A 14858-nucleotide genomic window follows, 5' to 3' on the forward strand; every position below is an offset into this window, starting at 1 on the left:
TTTGACCCTACACTGCACTTCGGATTGCTATTTCTTCTTGCTTGGTTGAATTGCCTTAGGTCTTCTTATAGAGAAGCACAACGACATGGATCCAGCAATAAGGAAGGGGAGAGGGCGTGCCTGACGTCAATCAACAGAAACACACCAGCTGATTAAGGAGGAGCATTATTTCAGTTTAAAAGGAGGCTCTTGCTTCCTCCTCTGGACTAAAGGATGATCACTTCAACAGCGAAGGCAACATCAAAAGGAACTGAGCTGTGGGTAAACCGGAGTTAGAACCCCACAGTAGAAAATCTATTATAGACTCTACAGAGATGGGTTCAACTACAGAAGGAGCACTGGAAGCCAGGTCCACAGACACATCTCTGTGCGTGAGTGTGATGGAAACAGAAGATATCAGTTAAAGAAAGGACAAGAAAGGAAATGAAAGAGAGGTGTGAGGTTTGTCAACCTTTTCCCTAAGCGCTCTCTCCAATTCTCAGCGAGTGCAATGCAACTACCCAACGTGACAGAAAACTCATCGTGAAACTCGAGCCAGAAGCAAAGCAGAATGAGCAATTTCATAGAACAACAACGGACATGAGGTCTGCAACAGAGCTACAAAAGCAAGAAAAGTTAACTGTCAAACCTCCAACAGTTATGTTCTGCCTGGTTTAGGAACAACAAAATTTGGAGGCCACACAGTCTTGACTTTAATCCCTCGATGTAAACGCTTTCCTTTTATCAGCTTGCTTGGAGTCTGAGCATACCAGACTCAGAGATTTTTTCTGTAATTTGTTGTGCATTATCGGCTATTTACATAATTACTCTAATTAAGCTAGATACAGCAGTTCCTGTAAATATGTGAAAGATCACCGAAACATGTAATTATGTCCTTATATCATTAATTAAGCTATATCAGCTGGGAAAATTACTGTAAATATGTCTGAAGGTGTCATTAGTCTGTGTAATGAAGCCATAAAATTCTTTATTGAACTACAATACAGTGCTCTGAACTAATAATTCTTTTAAAACACCACTTGTGACTTTTAAAGTTCAAGATCCCAGGCATAAAAGATAAATTTCTCTTTCACACCCACGATGGTTTGAAAAACTGATACAGGTTTTAGACTTCCTTTATTACCAACTTGGGTGGAACACAAACTGACACGCAGGCCCAGTTCCCTAGTGGTCATTCCTGGAATTGCAGTGGGAATGGGCAGTGCCCGAGCCCTCAGCTCTTCTCCTGGAAGAAACACAGCAAGACCCGACCAGGAGGATATGCCAGCCTCCCACGCTGGACCAGCCCCCAGCTGTTTCCTCCTGGATGCTCATGTGCCTATCAACCAACGTCTTTTCTCAGTGTTTATGTATAAATAGCTGTCCTGATGCCCCTAGCCAAAATATTAGGTCATAATAGTAGGATTCCCAGGTAGGACTATATTTTAAGGACACAAGCATCAGAAGAGTGAAAATCTCAAAGTACCGTGTTTCTAAAGATAGCATTGCAGACATTGTGAGCCTGATTTGTGAGGCTCAGAATCCAGCCTCTCAGCCGTTCGAGTCAGACAGCTCCCGCCTCTCCATGAGGTAGGCCCTGCAGCCAGCATTGGGAAGCACTTCAAGCCAGATCCCAGGGAACAGGGCCCTGATTCAGTCGAGAAAAAACGCACAGAGCTCTGCCAGGGGATGGCAGACGATGGCCACAGGAGCCTTCATTGGTTCAAAGGGTGCTTGCTATAAATGCAGAGGGAGCTAGGACTGAAAAGACGAGGGGATCCCCAGAGCCTCAGAAAGACACCCAGGAAACCCCCTCCCTCAGAAAATAACAAACAGAGAAAGCTTTCAGTTCTTCAAGTGCAAAAAATAAAAGCTTATGACTAGAATTCTGATTCTCTTCGGTTTAATGTTTATTTCTGGGGAGAGGAAAAGGTTAACTTTGTTCTTATATCAAAATCTTACACAAGTTTTCATCTTTTTTGGAAATCAACGTCTACATTTTAAAGTTCTAATTCTTTGAAGTAGAAATTTCTAAGTTTTGGAAGAAAGCACATGATTTTATTCTCAACAATTATAAAATGTAATGCTTCCATTTGTCTCTAATTTTGCATGTGGCAGATAGCATAGTTGACTACGGTTCCATCAAATTCACATTTATGGACTAAACAGATATTTAAAAACTAGATTTAGGTTACGATTTCTGCCTTCTTTCAACTTCAACCCCTGAGGCAGAATTAAACTCATTTTACAAAATGACACATAATAATATACCCCACTTTTGGGGTTCACCAATGACTTCGTGAATCTAATGACTACTATGGAAATTCTCCCCTTAAAAAATGAAATGAATATATTCATTATAATTTACATGCAACGTAAAGTGTCCTCTACAGTCTACTCACAGACCCAGGTTGGGCACCCCTAGAACGTACTTTGAATTTTTAATATTTATTGGATTGTGAGTGTTCTCTCTTAGGAGCTATGGAGTAAGGTGAAAAAATCAACCAAAAACCTTTAATGATAGAAAATCGTGGCTGATAAGAATGTGTAATACAGAAGACTGGCAATCTTTAAACACTGGCCAGTAAATTTGACAAGATTTTAGAACACAAACATTACGCATAGTGCTAGTCCATCTGTCCTCTCCCCCCGCCTTCAATGAATTTTCATATAGACTCAGTATGTTTTATATATAGAAAACATTTCCAACGTATTACTAAGGTAGCATTGTCTTTCTGATCCCGCAGTGTCATCATTTCCAGCTCCCCACGGAGGCAGCCTCAGCCGGACCCTCAGCCGGACCCTCGGCAGGACCCTCGGCAGGTCCCTCGGCAGGACCCTCGGCAGGACCCTCGGCAGGACCCTCGGCAGGACCCTCGGCAGGACCCTCGGCAGGTCCCTCGGCAGGACCCTCGGCAGGACCCTCGGCAGGTCCCTCGGCAGGTCCCTCGGCAGGACCCTCGGCAGGACCCTCGGCAGGTCCCTCGGCAGGTCCCTCGGCAGGACCCTCGGCAGGTCCCTCGGCAGGACCCTCGGCAGGTCCCTCGGCAGGTCCCTCGGCAGGACCCTCGGCAGGTCCCTCGGCAGGTCCCTCGGCAGGTCCCTCGGCAGGACCCTCGGCAGGACCCTCGGCAGGTCCCTCGGCAGGTCCCTCGGCAGGACCCTCGGCAGGTCCCTCGGCAGGACCCTCGGCAGGACCCTCGGCAGGTCCCTCGGCAGGTCCCTCGGCAGGACCCTCGGCAGGACCCTCGGCAGGACCCTCGGCAGGTCCCTCGGCAGGTCCCTCGGCAGGACCCTCGGCAGGTCCCTCGGCAGGACCCTCGGCAGGTCCCTCGGCAGGTCCCTCGGCAGGACCCTCGGCAGGTCCCTCGGCAGGACCCTCGGCAGGACCCTCGGCAGGACCCTCGGCAGGTCCCTCGGCAGGACCCTCGGCAGGACCCTCGGCAGGTCCCTCGGCAGGACCCTCGGCAGGACCCTCGGCAGGTCCCTCGGCAGGTCCCTCGGCAGGACCCTCGGCAGGACCCTCGGCAGGACCCTCGGCAGGACCCTCGGCAGGTCCCTCGGCAGGACCCTCGGCAGGTCCCTCGGCAGGACCCTCGGCAGGACCCTCGGCAGGACCCTCGGCAGGCTCCAGATGGTCAGTTTCTGTCTTTACTGCCGGAGTCACCTACCTTCAGAGCAGTCTGGTCTTCTCAAGGTGAAGCATGGCTCTGAAGGCAGTTTCCTTTCCAAATCAACCCCAGGGAAGGCTGGGAGGGATTGTGAAGGGAAAAAAGAAAATAGGAGAGATCTTTCTGGTTTTCTGGATCCCTGGGAACATCATCCCCACAGTTGTAACTCACTAAACAGAGCATGAGAGCAGGAGATGCTGCCCCAGCGTCAGAGAAGGGATCTGAGTCTCCTGGAAATGTCCGCTGCTTCTCCTTCATTTGGTGTCAGCCAAGCCACGATCTCGTTGGAAATCCTCAGTTAAACCGTCAACGCCAACTTCAAAATCAAGGTTCTCTTAGATCTATATGGAGACGGAAAAGCAAGGCGAAAACTGCATTTTTCGTGTTGACCTGGAGTTTTACTCCTTCTGGCATTAATTGCAGGAGCTCATCTCTTGGTCAGCCAGAGTAAATAAGACTTTAGGATCACATGCCTGGCCATGGAGTTCATCCCAGGATATTGGACCACAAATGGGTTCCTGATACCATCAATGGATTAATTCACCTCATTTAGGTCAGCAGCTGCTCTCACACGGGAGTTCAAGTGGTGTTGGCATGACTATTTACCTTAAGGAAAACGAGAATCTAATATGTAATTTTAAAGACTTCCATAATATCCACAAAAAGCATATGTCTTTGAAGAAAATGTTTTTAAAAGCATTTTACAACATGCTGCATATAACGTGCACATTATGGGTACTGTGTTTATCACAGGCAGAGTGAGGCCTCGGCAAAACCGAAAAGCCAGGTTCATTCCAGGCTTCCTCCCAAGTCCACCGAGTGGGATACACTCACTAGGATCTCTCCGCCATCAAATGAGGTTTTTCACACCAGTGTCTAATAGGAGTGTGTTCTCAACCAAACCCCCACCTCAAAAATGAATGCACACTAAGAGGCAATAGTTACAAAGGGATCAATACGGTCACTTAATCCAAAGAGACAGTTCTGGTTACTAAGTGTCTGCTGGACAGGGAGAGCATCTTTGGACAGGCCAGGCTGCTGAACGCACATGAGACTGGGTTATGCAGGGCGATCCTCACTAACGCCCTCTCTGGTTGGTTTGTGGTTATGGATAACCTAGGCTCTCTCCCACAGAACTTTATGCACCTTATAGGGTAACTACTACATGCTGGTTACTAGGGTAACCAATACATGCTCCCTCAGGGCAGGGACTTGTCACGTCCATCTTCGTTGCCAATGCTGAAGGACTTGCTGGCCCTGCTCTGCTGCTCTGCTGCTGACCCAGTTCCTGCTGATCCCGAGGCAGGTGCTCAAGGCCCCCCAGCGGTGCTGCTCACTCGGCTGCCTGGGGAACATGCCAAGGGGGGGCCTGGCCGGCCCGGCACCCAGGAGATGGGGCCAGTGGCCGGGGCAGCGGAGACACTCTCTTCTGAGGAGAAGATTGAGGAGATGTCCCCATCCATGGTGGCCATCATGGAGCCAGCCCTGATTGGCTGCTTGTGGGCCTCCAAAGACGTGATAAGATGCTCTATTTACGTGAATGTGGCCAACACGACTCTATGCTCACTGTGAATCTTGAAGATTATCTTCTGAGTCTCAGAAGAGAAAATAAAAGACAAGTGCAACTCTTTCCTACTAGACCAAAGCCACATTGCTGGAACAGCCTTACATCCTTTTTCTTATGAATTGGGGATCAAGAGGGTATCTAAATATGTAAATATCACAAAAGCCTTGCCTTCTTGATTTTGGAAGTAGCTGACTTCCGCCCTGGTGGCCTCTGATGGTTGAACGTGTGTGGTTGTTTCCCTTTCTTCTCTGAACATCCAGTCATGCATTCCATAAAAGAAAAGTTCTTAGACTTATATGAAACCTGATCGCAATAGGTCTAAAGCCCAGTTGTTTTCCTTAATGAGTGTATGCCTAACTATTGCCAACTAATTCCTATGGCTCCGGGCATGACTCAGAAGCAGAAATGCCAATAACTACCAACCTCAGAAGGCCACGTACTCTTTCTCTGGGAAATTATCTGGAGTAAGTCCTTGTTCAAAAATGTCTATGGAGTTACTCTTCATTCTCTTTGTTGCAATGGGTTAACCCTTGTATAGGCCTGGAATTCCACCACTCTTCTCAAAATGAGTTATATTCTCAGCTCAATCATTATTTCCAAAAGTGATAATTGGAAAAGAAATGTAGGAAACATCTTTTTGGGGGGTGGAGTGGAGGGAAGGGTGGTAAAGTCTCAGAAAAGCCCACAGGCTCGGGCATCCCAAAGTCCTGGGTCCGAGTGCTGGCTCTGAACTTTAAAGGTCACGTAACTTTGCACATGGACTTAAACTCTCAACTGTACTGTTTCCTTCTCAGTCAAACGAAGATCATATCACCTACCTGGCAAGGATGTTTTGAAAACCAGAGTTAACCCACAAAATGCCTTCCATGTAGCAAATGCTTAATAAATGGTAGCTATTAACCTAGAGTTTCAATTTAACAGTCGTAAACCATATCTGTGTTCTTCTAGCAAATTATCCACAGTTTATGAAATACTTTGTCATACATTCTCCACTTGATCCTCACTTTGATTCTGTGGGGTCACGTATAAAAGAGGTACCATCTCTATTCTATAGATGAAGATATAGCCTTAAATATTAAGCATTTTGCCCATAGTTACACAGTTTATTTGGGAATGCTAGGGCAACTCGGGGTCTCTGACCCCACACCCGATATGTACTTCTGCTCTCATGTTATTCTGTCCCATCACTGACCCAGTCAGCCTGTGCATTCATTTAAGATAAAATATTAACTATTCAAGTAAAATCCTAACGTTTATTCAAAATCACAATGTTTATTCTAAAAGGAACATATTGGGAAAAATTTCCCTATTTTCAGCGTTCAGGAATTCTGCAAATGTGATCCTGAAGAAAATGATGAGAGTGAGTACGAATAGCGTGGAGATAGCTTATTAAAAAGTATCTGACCTGGAGCCACTCTACATTCTGTAGCCACAGTGTCTAGTGTAGCAGCCATTAAATAACCGAACTGCGGCTTATGTGACTAAGGAACTGAATTTTAAATTTTAGTTATTTGTAATTAACTTAACATTGAATTTAAAACCTGACTCTGCTTCAGTTACCAGAAAACTTTTAAGAATATTTGAAACACCTTGGGTATGTAAATTTACTTTTTCAACTGTACATTTTATGAATTCTAATAATGGATCAAATATTTCTGATGAAAATTTAGCATTTGAGTTGAGACGTGCTGTAAATATAATATACACACCATATTTTGAAGACTTAGTACCAGAAAAAGAAGGCAAAATATCTTCTTAACAATTTTCAATTTTGATTGTCCATTGGAATGATAATATTTTGGATATAGCAGGTTAAATAAAATATATTATTACAATTAGGGTTGTCAGTTTCTTTTTACGTTTTTTTAAACAAGGCCACAAAAAAATTTTAAAATAGATATGGAGCTGGCTTTAAATTTTATTTGGCAGCAGTATTCTACAGGAAACCCAATTATCTGCGTAACTGGAGAAAATCACAGATAACATCACTTCTCATTTTACTGATAAATTTTCATTTTTGACCGGTCTGAGTCTCAAAGTCTTCATTTCTAAGATCTTTCAGAGGAGCTACTTTCTCTGAGGCAGCCAGGCAGAAGGCAAGAATGTGCTTTCTGGTGAAGGAGGAGTGGAGACGCAGGCAAAGGCCTGAAAAATCCTGACATTGACGTAACTCTTGAACTAAAAGCTACGTTCAGTCTAATTCAGTGCCTCAAACATCTATGGAATATCCACGGAGTGAAAACGACTTGTTACACAAAGGTTAATGGAACCCAAAATAAAACCTCAAAACCAAAATGCTGGCCTCCGAAAGGCATCTACTCAAGTGCAGTGCTCCTCAAGGTGCGGTCCGCCAACATCACATCAGCATCACCTGATTCTGTCTCTTAAAAATGCAGATTCTGGGATCGCAGCTAGGTCTAACGAATTAGACTCCCTGGACGCAGTTACCTAGGAATCTGTGTGTGGACGGGCAATTCTTATGCCATGAAAATGTGAGACCCACTGTTCCAGAGGGCAAAAGAGATGCGGACACAATGTAAATACTCTGCCAGGGGGGTGGAGACACTCACAGTGTGCGGAGGAAGACTTCCAGAGCAGAAGACCTCGAAACTGAGGCTGGAGTGACAAGCAGGAATTAGTCACCAAAGAAGGGTGGGAGGAGAACAGCAAGCAGAGGATGAGAAGGAACAAGGTCACTGGGTACAGAACCTCAGGGCGTGTGCTGACCTGCGAGCAGCAGGCTGTGAGGAGGGCATCGGTGTGAGATGAGGCTATGAAGAGTCTCAGACGCAATGCGGAGGACTTTGATCACTGACCTGTAGGTCGGTTGTGTTTTAGGGTGAAGAGGAGATTGGCAGAGGTAGCGAGGAGGCATGGGCAGTCTGAAAACGGTTTCCAGATGACCCTGATGTTCTGGTCCAGAGCCACTGCTACAAGTGGGATTTTTTTTTTTTTTTTTTTTTTGAGGAAGATTAGCCCTGAGCTAACATCTGTGCCCATCTTCCTCTACTTTAGACAGCATGGCTTGATAAGTGGTGAGTTATGTCCTCGCCCAGGATCCAAACTGGCAAACTCCCGGGCAGTGCTGAAGCAGAGTGCAAACTTAACCCACAAGCAGGATTTTAAGCAAAGGAGCATTATGGCCAGGTCTGCGTTTACGAATTTTTCTGACAAGTGGGAGGAGAATGGCTTTTAAGGAGGCTAGCCCAGCATCAGGGAGTTGATTCGTGTCTAAACTGAGGTGGTGTGCAGGAAGGATAAAAAGGAGGAAAACTGTTGGATAAATGTTAAAGACATGAACTCAGCAGGAATTTGAGCTTGACTGAATGTTGGGGCAGCGAGGGCTGAGAGGCGCTCCCAGTTCCTGGCCTGACTAACTGGAAGTGTGGCGATGCCACTCACCGAGAGACAGCATCAACAACCCACTGATTCTAATTTCAAAACTTTGCTTGGCATGTTCTTTTGAATGAGTCATTCTATGCAAAACCTGTTGACAGTCTTCGAAAGGAACCAATGAAGCCACACCATGCCACACCACGCCGCAGGAATGGTCTCAGGTTTTGCATTAATAAAATCTGTTCCCATGTTACCTTTTCAAAGAAACCTATTTACTATGAAACGCTTTTGAGATTTAAATCAACATTATCATGATGAAAATTCTGGTGTTCACATACTGAAAGGTAGCTTTAAGTGCACTGCAGTGAGATTTTTTTCATGGTTTTAAACGTTAGTAACACCTACTTCATCTATCCATATATACACAAAATTTTTAATTAAGAAAAATTGTAACAGTCTGAAGATAAAAGGTATCTTATTTCTGAAAGCATTTTGCACATGTTTAACTCTTTAAATGTTCCATGAGGAGGTCATTAACTCCCAGTAATTTAAAAAAAGAATAAAGACTAAAAGGGCTTTCAGAAAAGAAACTATATGTAATTTAGACTAGAATATAAACTAGAACTTTTGTAGGGGAACTTTGGTGTACCGGATATTTTTCAAACTAAATATTGCCTTCCAGTGGCAAAAGCGCTGTCTATCGGCTTCTAAATGACGCCGGGATCAGGTGAGCCCCTCCAAGCTCCGAGCAGAGCCAGCACTTTGGAACTTTTTCAAATTTTAATAAAAAGGATTATGAAGACTTTGATATAGTTTCTTAGGGCTGTCTTCTTTACGTAAAGTAAAATATTTTGCTTTAGCACGAATATTTAAACCAAATTAAGATAATTCCTGGAACTATTTTTCATGAGCCAATTGGCTATTTTTTCCTTTGTTTCCTTAGAACCACTACCAACACTGAAAAGTAATCAGAATAAGTAATTTCTACAGATGTCCTAACTTTGTAGTATGGGTTTTACGCTTCTACAAACATCTTATATTTCTAGCAATAACTTTCAATGGAAAGAGTCAAGTTATGACATACTGTATCCTAAAAGGGTTGACATTTTAAATGATGTCGTTCCCTTTATGTGAAGGGCCCAAGAATAGTGATAATGCCATTAAAGCTCTTCCCTTCTGCTCGTTCTGCTGGAGTTCAGAACTGTATCGTCTTAGACTGGGGGTAGAAAGAAAGGAAGAGAGAGAGAGAAAGAGGGAGGAAGGGGAGAAGGAAGGAAAGAAAGAATTCACAAAGACTAAGACAACTTGTCACATTTGCTGGAACTAAGCACTCATTCACTCATTGATGTTATGACCAGTTTCAAAATGGTTGGCTCCTTGAGGTACAGGAACAGAATTCGATATTATATGAGGATATATTAAAGTAAATAAATGGAGACTAATATGCAATGATAGAGTAGAAGCAGAAGAAATAAGATTCAGAAAAACAACATGCGCAAAAACATGCTTTGGAAGAAAATAGCTCCAGAGTCAAGTTGGCAAAAGGACAGCAATCTATGAAAATATTAGGAGATTAAAACAATGGCATTGATATAATTTGTGAGGTTATCAGCCTTTATCTTAGGACAGAACTGAATTCATGAGAGGGATTCACAATTTGAGAAGAATTACAAGAACATAAATGTGTGGGAGCTGAAAGTTGGAGGTGACCATAGAGTAGTGGAAAGAACTCAGGATTTGGAATAAAAAACTGGGAGTAAACAATCCTAGCTCTTCAGTTTATTATCTGTGTGACTTGGGCAAATCACTTCACCTCTCTCAACCTCACTTACTCCTACTGGAAAATGGGGAAAATAATACCGAGGGGGAGAAAACCATAGGCCGAAGACCAGAACTGCTATGAGGATTAAACGAGGTAATATATGAGAAAGCCTGTTGTTAACTCTAAAACCCAAATGAAAGGCAATTACTGAGTCTATTTAAACACACACACACACACACACCAGCTCCAACTAACTCCTCATCAATTGTCATCAGCAACACAAACCTTTACATATCTACTTGTGCTCAAGATCCTGCGCCAGGAACAGGGACACAAAGGTATAAGAGACTGTTCCACTCCTCGAGTTTATAATCAAGACTCAAGAGATAAGGTACATCATAAAAAATAAAGAGATAGATAGATACATACATAAATAAACAGCAAAGGAGGGTAATACAGGTCATATGCTTAATAAAAGGCAGGGAAGCTAGGCATTAACCCAACTCAAGGTGGGAGTGAGGATTGCGGATCAGGGAAGCCCAAGAGGACTTCAGAAGGAAGGCTGGGCTTCAGCAGGGCCTGAAGGATGGGGACACTTCTGTAAGCAGAGAAGAGGAAGGAAGGCATTGCAGGCAGGAGGCATGGTGTAAGCAAAGGCCCTGAGATTGCCAATGGTTTTTGGGAGGAAATGGAGTGAAGAGAGCGCGGGAGGAGATAAGGTTGGAAGGTAGGTTGTGTTGAAAAGCAGATGACATTCAGCCAGTGTACCCCGTCCAACTATACAGGTTGTCTACAGCTGGGCCCATCTGACTGGTGGGTGCATGTGCCACCAATTATTAAATAGCACCACCCTTGTGGGGAAGGTTGTGTAGGCACAGAGGACAGAGCAAGCTCAAGATGCCAAGTTAAGGAGTATAGATCTTATCTTTTCAACATTAAGGAGCCAGTTATGGTTTTTTTTTTTTTTTAACATACAACTAAACTGCCAAAAGTGGTTACAGTGAGACCGAGCCAGCACTGAGGGAAGATGCACAGGGGAGAAAGGGATCACAGAGTGGAAATCAGTTAGGAGGCTGTTATGGTAGTTCATGGTGAAGTGATGACATTGTAGAAGAAGGTGGTGACACTGGGCATGAAAAGGGGTCTGGGAGCTGCAAGAATCCCCTAGCAGAAAGCCCGGCCCTTTCCTTCTGCAAGGCCACACCGAGCACAGTGGCTGACCCTGAGGAAACGGTCTCCGTGTCTTCATCAATAGAAAGGAACAGTGGCAACATCGTTGGGGACGTAGAGGTGAAATGGGAGATCTAGATATTTTGGAGGAAAACTGAATATTACAGACTGGAAGCACCTTGGAGCTGTCTACTGTACCCTCCCCTGTGGCAAGTTTGGAACACGAGGCCCAGAGAAGCTGTGTTCTGCCCGTATCTCTCATGAGCTCGGCTGGGACGCCCTGTTGTCAGGCCAATGAGACCCTAAGCGTTACTGTTGTTGTTTCTGTTAGATATGCTATTAATAAAAGCTTGCTCTTTTGTTGATGACTTTGAAAGCTGCAGTTTTACACCGATATCGTGTCGGGGAGTGTAGAGTGGGAGCGGGAACTGGAGAACAGTTGTGAGAGGAGATGGGAGAAAAACGAATCCTGTAAACTGGTTTGCAGGACTTTCTCCCGAAGCTTCGAAAAGATAGGACTGTCATTTGAGGAAAAGTTAACAATCCCAAGAAGCATATTTTCTAAAGAAGAACAAGGTAAGGCCTTCGGTCCCTCAGCAGTGTTTTTCCAACTGTGGTCCATCACCCATAAGCAGGGCCCCCCCAACAGTGCAGGGCTCCTGACCAGGAAGTGTTTAGAGTAGAATAAAATAGAAAACATCAGACTTCAAGGTTGGTAGTATGGGGTGAGTACTGTTTTGTGAAACATTACTTTCAGCTCTGTGTGAATGTCTGTGTGTGTGTGAATGTGTGTGTGTGTAAATGTGTGTGTGTGTGTTGAGATGAGATGTAAAATGGGTTTCTTATGGTGAGTCACAGTCAAAAATGTTGGAAAGTCACTGCCCAATAAATACTTTTTCTTGAAGCAAATGAGGGCCTTTCAAAATCAGTTGACAAAATACAGAATTCTATCAAAAGAATAAAAGACAGGGGCCGGCCTGGTGGCGCAGCGGTTAAGTTTGCACGTTCCGATTCTCGGCGGCCTGGGGTTCGCCGGTTCGGATCCCCAGTGTGGACATGGCACTGTTTGGCACGCCATGCTGTGGTAGGGGTCCCATGTATAAAGTAGAGGAAGATGGGCATGAATGTTAGCTCAGGGCCAGTCTTCCTCAGCAAAAAGAGGAGGATTGGCAGTAGTTAGCTCAGGGCTAATCTTCCTCAAAAAAAAAGAAGAAAAGATGAAAACATCTATTTGTATATACCTAGAAAACTTTCATTGCTCCCCAACAGGTCTCTCCACCCGGCCCCTACGCTCAGTCTCAATTTTGTCTTGTAACCTCTCAAATATTCTCCAAAGACCTTCCCTGGTCACCTCTCTATACACGTGCATGTTAGCAAATCCACGACAGGGCACAATTATTGCCTTCATGCACATAACTCTTAAATATAGCATTGATCCAGTGTTGCCCTGGTAAATGTTCTGGGGTTGCAGGGAGCCCTTATTTGTAGCACTTGTCACTTTTTGTGGTGTAGATACTTCAGTCATAGCCAATCTCAAGCTACCCACGCGACTTCACCAAATACAAAATTGGAAAGATACCTAGCACATATTACATAGTATTTCCATCACTGCAGATATAACAGAGATAAACTCAAGACCATACATAACAGTAAAGTGTAGGAAAATAATCAGGAAGTGATGCATTTTGAATATTTATTACCTTTTAAAATGTATTTAATTGTGAGTTTATATCATTTAATTTGTATTAATGTCTGTGTCTAACAACTGGCCCCAGCACACGGCTGTCCTAGCTCAACCTCTTCGGCAGGCTTGGATCCCACACGCTTCACCACCTGCTCAACAACTCTACCCGGATCTCTTCCATAAGAAACCACAAACTTAACATACTGAAATCTAAACTCACTTTCCTCTTTGAATCTCCTGAGCGCACACTTCTCTTCCCCTCTTGACTTCCCTATTTCTATTAATGGTGCCTCCAACATCCATCCAATCGGTTGCCAAGTCTCGAAGGTTCTGCCTATGCGATGTTCTTCTGATCTGCCCCCGCCTTTCCATTCCAGTTAGGGTTACTGTCCTAGTCCAGACCAATTAGCTGACCTCTTTCCCTCCCCTCCTCCCACTCCAATCTCTCTGACCATACTGCTAGATTTCTCTTCCAAATGCACAGCTCCGACAGGATCCTTCTTCCATTCAATACACACGCACTCTGAGCTGGCTTTCCAAGTCCTCCTTGTTCCCTGCGCGTGGAACATGCCTTGTGGTTCTGATCGTGTGCTTTTGTTCTCACTTTTCCTTTCCTCTGGAATGTCCTTCCACTATGATGGGAAAACTCACTCCTTTTATTCAAGACTCAACATTTTTGTTTAAGCGGGGAGGAAAATATGTAGGTTGGTTGTCATAGGAATATATAAGTTTAGAGAATATAATATATATTCTATATAGATATATATATTATATATATATAACCTAATATATAATATATATAATTATATAACATAAGTTTATAAGAATCTGGAGGGTGGAAATGAACAGGAAATACCAAACCCAGGGGGCCAGCTCCGTGGCCGAGTGGTTAAGTTCGCGCGCTCCGCTGCGGCGGCCCAGGGTTCGGATCCTGGGCACGGACATGGCACCGCTCATCAGGCCACGTTGAGGCGGCATCCCACATCCCACAACTAGTAGGACCTGCAACTAAGATATACAACTATGTACTGGGGAGGTTTGGGGAGATAAAGCAGAAAAAAAAAAAAGATTGGCAACAGTTGTTAGCTGAGGTGCCAATCTTTAAAAAAAAAACAAAACCAAACCCAGGAATCATTTAAAGATAAAAATTTATTTGGCTACTATTTCCTATGGAGGGTCTATGGAACATCATGCACTCGGTAGCACCTTCTCCATTGTTATTACTGAAAGGTCTGCCGTGTGCCAACATGGCTTATCTCAAATCTACGGATTTCAATTATACATATTATAGCTGTCATTCATTAACTGAAATGATCAAGAATTGTCTACACTTTAACCATTTGGTGTTTATTGTAATTAGTTCTCTCTTCATGCTCTGAACCAAATTGGGTTGAGGGGGTGGGGAAAGATGGGCTGGCCGGTGAGACACACGCAGTCCCTGAAGCCTGGTCTGTCACCACCATTGATGCTCCTCGTTCATCTCTGGGACACTGATCACAGGTATCAAAGACCCACCACATGCCCTGGATTTCTCAGCAGTCAGAAGCAGAAAAGCTGGAATATGTAACTTCTTCTGTCAGCCCTTCCCCAGTGTTTAGGGGAAAATAAAATGTTTTAAGTGCTTGCTTTCTTGAGGAGAAGAATCATAATGGTGACCAGCAAGTGATTCCTTTTCTTTCAAGTTTCAGA

Source organism: Equus caballus, chromosome 10 (genome assembly GCF_041296265.1).
Source record: "Equus caballus isolate H_3958 breed thoroughbred chromosome 10, TB-T2T, whole genome shotgun sequence".
Classification (NCBI taxonomy): Eukaryota; Metazoa; Chordata; class Mammalia; order Perissodactyla; family Equidae; genus Equus; species Equus caballus.